This window comes from Theropithecus gelada, chromosome 5, assembly GCF_003255815.1.
Source record: "Theropithecus gelada isolate Dixy chromosome 5, Tgel_1.0, whole genome shotgun sequence".
NCBI classification, from domain to species: domain Eukaryota; kingdom Metazoa; phylum Chordata; class Mammalia; order Primates; family Cercopithecidae; genus Theropithecus; species Theropithecus gelada.
In genome coordinates this window covers 161,724,431-161,735,692 of record NC_037672.1, presented here as the reverse complement: position 1 = coordinate 161,735,692, position 11,262 = coordinate 161,724,431, and the positions used below count along the sequence as shown (strand labels likewise).

General features: G+C 39.3%; 1 pseudogene; it reads right to left on the bottom strand.

The window, feature by feature from the left end:
* Positions 1-2,874: 2,874 nt before the first annotated feature.
* LOC112624392 overlaps positions 2,875-11,262 on the bottom strand; it is a 27,425-nt pseudogene continuing 19,037 nt past the window's right edge.

Here is an 11,262-nt window from a genome sequence, read left to right as displayed (position 1 = left end):
AAAGTGCTGGGATTAAAGGCATGAGCCACCACACCTGGCCTAACCTGAGTTTTTTTTTTTTTTTTTTTTTTTGAGATGGAGTCTGGCTCTGTTGCCCAGGCTGGAATGCAGTGGCACAATCTCAGCTCACTGCAAGCTCCGCCTCCCAGGTTCACACCATTCTCCTGCCTCAGCCTCCCGAGTAGCTGGGACTACAGGTGCCTGCCACCACGCACTGGCTAATTTTGTATTTTTAGTAAAGATGGGGTTTCACTGTGTTAGCCAGCATGGTCTTGATCTCCTGACCTCATGATTCGCCCGCCTTGGCCTCCCAAAGTGCTGGGATTACAGGCGTGAGCCACTGCGTCCGGCCCTATGTGAGCTTTTTAAGCAATTTGTTTGCTATGCCTAGTATTGGAAAGACAGAGACAGGTCCTGGGAGTATCAGGATGATCATGAGCATTTAAAGCAGAGAGAGAGATAGACAGGGAAAAGGGATGCAAAGTGCTAAAGGAGTATGGAGAAAGGAGGAAAGGTGATTAGATGCACTGGAGGAGAATGAAGCATGTGAATTCAGCCTGGTGCCTGAAAGATCTATAGGATTTCAACAGATGGAAAACAAGACAAAGAGAATGTAGTTGGATGGAATATTCAGAGCAAAAGTCGAAAGATCTGAAGGTACATTCTCCATTCAGGAGATAGTGTCCTCTGGAGAGGTTCCCACACGGCATAGTGAGGGCAGTGGGAGGAGTGAGGCAATGGGGGAATCCAGGCTCCGGAGGGCTGAGATCATGTTACACAGAGGCTGGAGAAGGAGGCCTTAACAAGGAACGAGAACAAAAGGCACAAGTTTGGGGTTCCTGAGTAGAAAACATCAAGCGACTGAAAGCAACTTTTTCATATCTGTAAGACCAAAGCCTCCAACAGCCTTGCCTGGAACTGTGATTCTTAGATGTGCAGTTTTTCTTTCTGAGCTACAGCACTGTGCCAAGTGTGAATCCAGATAGAAAAACAGAAATACCACTCTGCTGTTTGGAATCACAGGACAATTTTCACACATGCTCTATGTGGAGTATCCTATTGGTCGACTGGCTGGAGGACTATGCAGAGAAAGAAGGGAAACAAAGTTAATTTGTTGTTAGAGGATTCTAGAAGCACAGGCTTTGGCAGGTTTTAAAAGCAGAATTTACAGCTTTAATAAAACTGATAAAGTCATCCTAACCTTTATGTGGTGAAATATGATTTGATATTCAAGGAAGATAAAGTAGACATAGTGAGTTTCCCCAGGGTTCCTGCTGGAGACTAAAATGGCATTGTCTGAAATGAACTCAAGGAATCATCTTTGGAGTTAGATGCAGGTGAATTTGAAGAGATGAGGACCAGGCTAAGGGTTCAAGCATAAGTGAACAGGTATGAAATAGAATTTAAGTCAGATGGTGTTCAGTGTTTTTTAGGTATCATGGTGCATCCAAAAATCCAGAGGAAAGCAGGAGCAGGCTCAGAGGGGCCTTAGCTGGCTCACTTTCAGAATCACAGGCTCCATGGAGTCCCATGATGTCCGACCCCCATTCTTATAGGGCCATAGTTTCGTTTAGTTAAAACAAGATATAAAACCACGTGCAGTTTCATCTTCCTTATTTATCTCTCCGAGATCCAGCAAGAAGACAATTTGCGCATAATGACAGATAGGCTCAGGTATCTAGCCCCAAATAGGGTGTCTGGTTGTGATCCATCATCATGACATTTCAGCTTTAACAAATATGGCTGCTCACAGAGGACACAAGACATCAGTGAAATTGGAGGGAGCAAATTTTTTGGAGCCATCCATCAGTAAGTAAAAGGATGGAGGGTTTTTATGGAATACTACCTTCATCAGTTAGCAGTGGCATGAGTTTTACCTCAAACCCTATTAAGATCCTTTTTTTAAAAAAAAAATAATTAAGCTATTTATTTAATACATCATAGTTGTCATAAAGTTCATACATTTTGCTTTTTGATACCCTAATGTATTTCCATGAATCTTTAAGTCTACAATTTTATAGATACAGTTTTCCATCCAAGAAGCCAGATGTAGATAATTTTTTTTTATATGTAACTAATTAAAGGCTTTACAAGAGGTTAGGCTGTAAACAGCTACAATTTTGCCAAAACACCATCGAAAGACACTTAATTAGGAAAGAGTTTTTTTTCTACATTATTGCTTAGTCTTATAAAATGGTAAATTTCAACCAAATTGATACCTTTGTACTCTTATTTGTTTCCTATACTCTTAAATCATACTACTTGGCAAGCAATATAAGTATTGACATAATTTTTAAATTCAATTAATTGTAAACAAATTCTGATTTGTTAATAAGTGTATATATTTCCCTTTAACCATCTACTATACTACCTCAGAATTAATCCTCCTATAAAAAAGAACCCTCCGACATGGAAAAAATAATGCAGAGCTTCATCTCTTCTTCAAAGATTTTCATATATTATAGGAACACAAATCCATAAAAAAAGGATTACAATTTGACATTTCATCTTGCCTTACTAATTATGAGATATTAGAGATGTGACAAAAACAAATGTTCTTTAATGTTTTTCTGCCTAACATAGTATTATACTAAGAAATACTGCAATTATGTTGGTGAGCTATTTTCCAGCTTCTCCAAGTATAGGACACAACTATGGTTCTATCAGCAAGGAGAAATGAATAATCAATCTTATGTAACTCAAAAGAATGATGGGAGGCACAAAAAGATAAACTGACTTTGGCTTTTAGGAACCTGATGTTGACCCTGAAATGCCAGATTCAATAGCACAACAAGAAAACAAAACATTATAGCAGCAAGATACCACTTTGCCACACATTATTAAGAATTCTGAAATAGGCAATAGCTCAATCACTCAATCTGTTGTATCTTCTATTTGTTTTTCTTGCTTTTTGGTTGCAGGCAATTCAAGGCGTGCTTATTGCATAGGACCAGCTATTCTTACTGCGCTCTCCGTCTGCGTTGCAGTCATAGCTACCCAACTTCACTTTACGACAATCCATAATTTCGCATTTTGATGAAACTTCTCTCCTTCAAATACAATGCATTGTTTTCGTTGTTGTTGATGTTGTTGTTGTTGTTGAGACAGAGTCTTGCTCTGTTGCCCAGGCTGGAGTACAGTGGTGCAACCTCTGGTCATTGCGACCTCTGCTTCCCAGATTCAAGTGATTCTCATGCCTCAGACTCCCAAATAGCTGGGATTACAGGCATTCACCACTACACCTGCCTAACTTTTGTATTTTGGTAGAGACGGGTTTCGTCATGTTGGCCAGGCTGGACTTGAACTCCTAGGCTCAAGTGATCCACCAGCCTTGGCCTCCCAAAGTGCTGGGATTATAGGCATGAGCCACCATGCAGAGAGCCACATTCAAATGCAATGTACACATTTAATAATGTACTATTTGCTTCTACTCAACTAAGTTCTAGAAGGGAATTTTTAACATCTATGGAAATTGTGACCTCCTGCTTGATGCCAGGCATGTCTACATGAAATTGTTCCCAGCATTTTTTTCTTTGGTCTACATGTGTTTCCCTGTTACACAGCCCTCTTGGGCTAAGAACATATTAAAATCAGAAGTTTCTTTTATTTTCTTCAATAGTTTCAGAGTTTCATCTCCTTATGGAAAATAGCTGCTACAGAATGATAGACACAGGCTTACTCTGGATTTTGTGGACCCTGAGATATCTTTGAACACCCTCCATTTTCACATGAGTTCCCAATCTTGATTTCTTCACTGTCTTCTTTCTTATCTTATTCATTCCTTTATGACAGTTTATCAAGTGCTTGTTTTAGGCAGGCAGATGCATTTTAGTTTCGAGTTTGTCACTGGTTTATCTGGACTTGGCCTTTTTTTTGATTCTGCTGGATTAGAGGCTTGAATGATGAGCTCCTGAAATTTGGGTTTTGATTCAAATAGTTCTTTCTTCTCTGTAGTCTTGACTTCAGGTTTGACTGGCTCAGGTGACTTCTCACTATTCCGTTTACCTGTAGTACAGCCTGCAACGCATAAGAAATCAGAAAAATCAGTTGTGATTCTCTTACAGTGAGACCAACCCTCTAATGCATCGCAAAGACTGGAACATCTGGGTGGGATGAACAAGTGTCATTGGAATTGGCCCCTAGATTGAAGCACTGACTGCAGCCTGGTTATTGCTAAGCAATGACATTTTCTTTTCTCACCATTACAGGCAAGGTCCAAACACCAGGAACCACAAGACACTGTGCTTACCACTCGCTGTAGCAAGCACAGGTCTGACGGCCGAGGCTACTGCCAACTTCTGGAGATGGCTCCCAATTCTTTTACATTATATTTTTTCCTTTTAGAATGAATATCCAAAAATCATACATTTTTGTTACTTGGGAGCTACATGGAGACTCTTAAATCAGTTGCAATCTAAGTTTGTGGCTCTTTTACCAAGATTGCTAAATCCTCCTTGAAAGATAAGTAAGAGAAAGGGAACTTAATTTTGATTGGTTGATTATGAAGTCAAATGGAGTCTCATTTTTGTGTGTGTGATTCTTTGGATTTTTATAAGGGGTTGGATTATCATTGAATCAAATTTGGAGAGACACCATGCAAGGAGCATTAGTTGTGATGTACCCCAGTTTTATTTTCAGACAGTCAAGATGGAAACATTACAAAAGTTTACTCTCTAATAGAAAGTGAAGGGACTTAAGAATTAGGCCATCTGTAAAATGTTTCTAAATAAATACACACTTATTAAGAATTAAGCCTTTATGGTTCAAAGTTAGAAAACAGATGCATCAACAAGATAAGAGAGAAGAAAGTGATTGGCGAAAGAACTTAAAATAGGCTATTTACTCTAGCTGGTACCATGATTGCCAAGTTAGTTGAGCCTGTGGATATGTAATTACTTGGGTCTCTAATACTCAACATCCAAATCTAGGTTCAATCACCCAAGTCTTTAGCTTGAGTTGCTCAGATAATCCATGACCCCCCTAGGATACTCTCCACAGAGTTAGAGGAGACAGAGTCCATTTGGAATCCAGTACTAGTGGGAGTTGTCCCCCTAGGTTAAAGAGCTACTGAGATGCGTTCTAGTTACAGTACTCATTAGTGTGCGTAGGAGACTACTGTGCCACAGCGTGTTGGGGATGCTCACTACGCTTCTTCAGGACCCTGCACACTGATTGATTAGTTGTTCTCCCCATAGCTCTGGGAAGAAATTAAATGCAGTCTCTCATTTTGCTAAAGTAAAAAAAGAGACAGAGACAGTAAGAGACTTACTTCATGCCGTACATGAAGGCCACATTAACATGAGCCCTGTGACTTTTTCCGACTTTAGACAAATGTTTTTAAAAAAACACCTAAAAAGACTTATTCTGTTATAATAGAAACTTAATTAGAACCAACTTGAATTAGAAGGGAAGGACACTAGGATCTCCTGGGACTCTGAGAGCAGGGGCTCTTCATAGTCTGCAGAGGGCAATCAGGAACTAGAGTGCCGTGGAGATGCAGGAAGTCCCTTCAGTGAATCTGTTTCACTCTTCTTTTCTTACTGCAGATCACTTTTCTGTATTTCCCAGTTCAAATGGTAGTTTCGAACACATTAATGAAGGCCTAAGAATAAAATGCAAGGAATGGGTTGGAGAAAGCCCATATAAAATCCAAAAAGGTAAGGGAGGGTTCTGGAGGTGAGTGGACAGAGAAACCATGATAGAAGAGGTTGATGTAAATTCATAATGGAAACCTAAAAGTAAACAGCAACAATTACAAAAGCCAGGAATGACTAAAGGAAGGTGATGGCTTGGCTATATTTCAGCACCAACATGCATATGAATCTATTTTATTTTTATTGCTTAATGCATTGGGGTGTGTCCACTCTTGCTGGAAAAGTTTGAGAGGGACATTGTGTCTTCATGAAATAATAAGACTTTATGGTAAGGAAGAAGAATGATTGATCTTTGGAGGACTGTTGTTCATAATTCTGTAATGGAAGGATTAGCAAGGAAGCAGGGTAGTGTTTGCATAAGAAGGTGAATGAACAAAAGAGACATCTATTGATGACTGAACTTTCTTTCCCATCAATCTCTTTCTTTTTTTCCTTTATTTGACTGAATTTTATTATTAGAAGTGAGAAAATGACAGAATTTTATTTCTACAATTTATCATTAATAATGATAACCCTAAATAGTTTGGAAATTTTCAACTTTAAAAGAATTTCCTGTGTTCAACGCAAGAACCTTTCCATTTGGCCACATTATTTTATAATTTCAATGGATTCTTTCATCCAGAGACATTGTTGAGTAGTACATGTTGTATTATATGATACTGTGTGCTAGGGAGCACAAGGTTAGGCGCTGCTCAGAGTCCACACTGTTCTCTAAGCATTTCATCCATATTAACTCACACATCCATATGTGCCTCCAGTGACACAGACCCTGTTATTTTCTTATTTTTCTGGTGAGGAAACTGAGGCACAGAAAATTAAACAACTAGCCCTGGGTCACACAGGGAGGAAGTAGAATATGATCTCAGCATGCAGACTCCACAGCTTTTCCCTTAACTCAGCTATCTTCTCAAAAGGCTACAAATAAAAGTGTCTATGACAAATGCAACTTATGATGTACATAGAAAGAAGCAGAGAAGGTGTGACTGATTCCCAGCTGTTTGATCTGTCTGTCAAAAAAGGTTCAATGATGGAGGACTGTGAATGTTGAACTTAACTGTTAGACAACGGGGACCCATTAGAGAATTAGAGATTTTGGAGAAGGACAATGACCATGGTGATGCTTTAGATGGGAAGCTCATTTGGCAACTCCTGTGAAGAATGGTTTGGTGCAGGAGAATAAAGTGATGAGAATTAGGGTCTTCGGATCAGGGTAGGAGGCCAGCTAGGAGCAGTCTTGCAATTGGCCTAGGTGGGATGTGATTTGTGTTTGATATGATTTTGGGAGACCTGGAGAAGACCTAAAAAGACATACCTTAATAGCTTCCTCTTTTCTCAGCTTTCCTTCTTTACAACAAGCACACTTACTTTTTTCTGATTCCTTTCCCTGTGAGAGTTTTGCAACACAACAAAACAGTCATGTTTTTGCCTTTGATATTTGAGTGCTAATCAGGATACATTCTGCTGTTTGTGATTTGAAAGGTAGCCATTTGGAACAAATGAAAGCATGATCCTCGGTCTATGTTCTTGTTTAGAGTGGACCTTCTGCAGCAGTTTCAATGGCTTTGGTGAGGTCTGATATGTTCTAGATGCTTTAACATAAGCAAAGCCTTTTGAAGGCCTTGCCTGATGCTGATTAGTCTCCAGAAAATGACAAACTGTGACACCAGCTCCCAAGGAATTGCATACCAGGGGAAGATGTATTTTCAGCTCTTTCCATTTCTGCCCTTTATTTGAAAGCATGTCCTTCTTGAGGAAAGCCTTAATGCTTTTATATTCCTCAGTGCTTTACATTTAGTGCTTTACATTTGTATTGTTTGGCATTTTGCTAGTAATTCTAACTAGGGCCTGTTATAATATGTGACTGTTTATTTTCTTTCATGGACCTTAGGCCACCTCTTTTAAAAATGACTTGTCCTGAAAGTATTACGGTAAGTGAAATAAGCCAGACACAGAAGTGCAAACATTGCATAAATCCACTTATATGAAGTACCTAGAATTCTGAATTCTGTCAAATTCATAGAAACAGAAAGTAGAATGGTGGCTGCCAGCGCCTGGGAGGAGAGAGGAAAGGAGAGTTAGTGTTTAAGGGGTACAGAGTTTCAGACTGGAATAATGAAAGAATTCTGGAGATGGATTCTTGCGATAGTTGCACAAAAATGTGAATCTATTTAATGCTACCAAACTGTACTCTTAAAAATGGTTAAAGTGACACATATTATCTTATGTATATTTTATCACAATAAAAAATTGAGTGGTCCTAACTTATCCTACTTTCCCCTTGCAGGGATGATTTGTTGGTGGCTTAGTTTCAGGGCTCTCACATTAATGATTCTACATTGCTTAAAATTCCTTTTATGTTTTTTTCAGTGGGCAAGCTACAAACATTTATTAAACATGAGCCAGACCCTATCACTCCCATCCAGGTAAATTATTGATCCTCTTTGCCCAGAGCCGCATTTTACAAGCCATATTGTTACAGTCTTGCCAATGCACCACAATGTAGCAGTCCCTCATTGTAAGGTGAATTTCACCCAGAGTTCTTTGTCTTATGACCAAGAGAATTAAGGAGCTTGTACACAAAGGGTAAGGTTGGAGCGAAAGTTTAATAAGTGAAAGAAGAAAGCTCTCTACTCTGGAGAGGGGACCTGGAAGAGGGTTGTCATTGCCATTTTTACAGTTGAATGCAAGGCTTTTATAAAAAACCAATGAGGGCTGGGCATCTCATTTGCATAAGGTACAAACTGTGTAGCTCTACTCTGTCCTCCTAGTGCACATGCAGACCCATAGCCTGAGTTGCTCCATTATTCCCTTGTTCCCCTTACTGCGCATGTGTTAAGGGATGGAATTTTCCATTGTGGACATGTCTGAGCAAGTTACCCATGTAGACTTTCTTATCTGTGCAGCTGTGGGCATGTGTTAGGCAAACCCACCTATGAAAGTTCCCTTATCTGTGCATAAAGCTTGATTTTTCAGGCTGTTTTTTTGTTTGAAAAAATTCAACCGAAGACCCCCCGCAACTGCCTGCCTGACTGGTTTCTTCATATCTTCTTTCTCAATATTCTTCTAAAGACCAAATCTACAAGGCATTAAAGATGTCATCAAAGAAGGAGAAAATAATTGCAGGACTCAGTGTAAAGGACTACGTGCTCGCAAACAAGATGTTCTCGATAAGTCCTGCTCTTGCAAACAAAGCAGGATGTTTCTTCTCTGCAAACAGGAAGAACAAAAGTCAGCCGCAAACAGCAGACTCTGGGAACTGGTTAATGTTTAAGCATCTTGAGAAATCAGAAAGTTAGGGAAAGGTCAGAAAAACAACGCATGACATAAAAACAACTTGTGTCATAAAAACAACTCGTGTCTTGTGACGTAGTAAAATTCCACAAGTGTATATAAAATAAAGCAGAGCGTGCTGCTTGGGGTGGCCGCCATGTTTGTCTTGTCCTGTGTTGTCTTGTGTGTTCATTCCTTTGTTTAGGAAACATGCGGACCCCAACAACTCAGAGCTTGAGAAATTGAGAAGTTATATATATTACTCTACCATTGGACTTTTCAGAGACTTTACTGTACTAACGTGCATAAAACATTCTCAAGAAGGGAGCATAGTATGCCCATTTCCCCAAAATTTCTCACCACACAACTGTTAAATAACAAATAATGTCTTGAAACTAGAATTTATTGGAAAATAGTTTAGGGAATAGTGGCCAACAGAATAAAGTCCACTATTCAGTATGACTCCCTCTCTTATGATGACTCCCTCTCTTATGATGACTCCAATTAAACTTTCAGCCATGTATTACATTTTCCTGCACTTGAATAGTATACAGCCAAACTTCTTGATATTTCCTGAGGGAAATTTGCACTCTTGGCATTTCATGTGTTTGTTTAGGCTTGGTCTGATGTGCTCTCCCCTCATTTTGTCCTCCTGAAACACTTCAGCTTGTTCACTTCAAAGTTTTACCTGTTCTTTTAAGTGTAAATGAATTACTCTTCTTTTGTGATCACCATAGCAAACATCTTTTTTGTTGTTGTTGTTTTTAGCATTAATGCATAAATTAGCTAATTACATGAGCAATGATGGCATCCTACCATCTATTCTTGTTAACTGTTCACAAGTCTCTCTTACCTACTAAATATTAAGTTTCAGGAATGTGAGGTAAGGCATTATGTCTTATTTCTCTTTGCATTTTCCAGCCTGTTGTCATTCACATTAAATAGGTGCTCATGTGCATATATTTATAAAGTTGAATTTAATAACTAAGCAGCACCCAAGATGTACAGAGCGCTGAGCCAGGTTTAAATGATTGCATTAAAAATATTAGTCACAGCTTCCATTCTGAGAGACAGAAAACCAACATATGCAGATCTGAAGTAATTTTCAAAAAATTATAAAGTAAAATAGCTGGTACAAATGGTGGAGTAAAAATAGAATACATGAATACTGAGGCAATGAACAATTAAAGAATAATCTAAGTTGGTTAGGTTTAGGGATATTGTTCTAGGTGAGTTTTTTTGTTTGTTTGTTTTTGTTTGTTTGTTTGTTTTTTTGATGGAGTCTTGCTGTTGTCAGCCTGGGCTGGAGTGCTGGAGTGCAATGGTATGATCTTGGCTTACCGCAACCTCTGCCTCCCAGGTTCCAGCAATTCTCCTGCGTCAGCCCCTCGAGTAGCTGAGATTACAGGCACCCACCACCATGCTCAGCTAATTTTTGCATTTTTAGTAGAGACGGGGTTTCACCACGTTGGCCAGGCTGGTCTCAAACTCCTGACCTCAGGTGATCCACCTGCCTTGGCCTCCCAAAGTGCTGGGATTACAGGCATGAGCCACTGCGCCCGTCCTTGAAGTGAGTTTTAAAGGAAGTAGAGAGCCTGGTTTAGTAAAGAGGAACAGAAATGCTGTGTTTTCCTTTGCTATCATTTTGCTTTATATCCTCGTCATCTTTTTCATCATCACTTACCATTCCTATCACCATTTACTATCCAAGATCTGTACATGAACTGTGCTATATGTTAAACTTTACTCATCTACCTCATGTTAGTGGGGCTTCCAGGGTTCAGTAAGATGATGTCTGTAGAAATACAGTAATCCAGCATCTCTTACTTGCTGTGATTTTCTTCGTCGATCCTGGAGATGGTAAAATAACACGGGGAAAATAATGGAGGTGTTTTTATACTCTAGTAAGTCTTAGCACATCAGCCACATAGTTGTGCTCTAAACTATTGTTCGGCAATCATTAGGCTGAACAACAGTTCAATCATTATTGTTGAACAATCATTATTGAACAATCATTATTGTTCAGCAAGAATCATTAGCTTGACCTGAAGCTTAATTCCATGTTGACACCATAGTCTGACGAAAAGATTTACAGGCTTTTTTTTTTTTTTTTTCTACTTTAGTATTATTTGCTTAAATAATTTAGATTTTTAAGACTCCAGCAAAGTTTTCACAAGTCTTGTTTTCTTTTTCTTTTTTTTTTTTTTTTTTTGAGACAGAGTCTCGCTCTGTCACCCAGGCTGGAGTGCAGTGGCCGGATCTCAGCTCACTGCAAGCTCCGCCTCCCGGGTTTACGCCATTCTCCTGCCTCAGCCTCCCGAGTAGCTGGGACTACAGG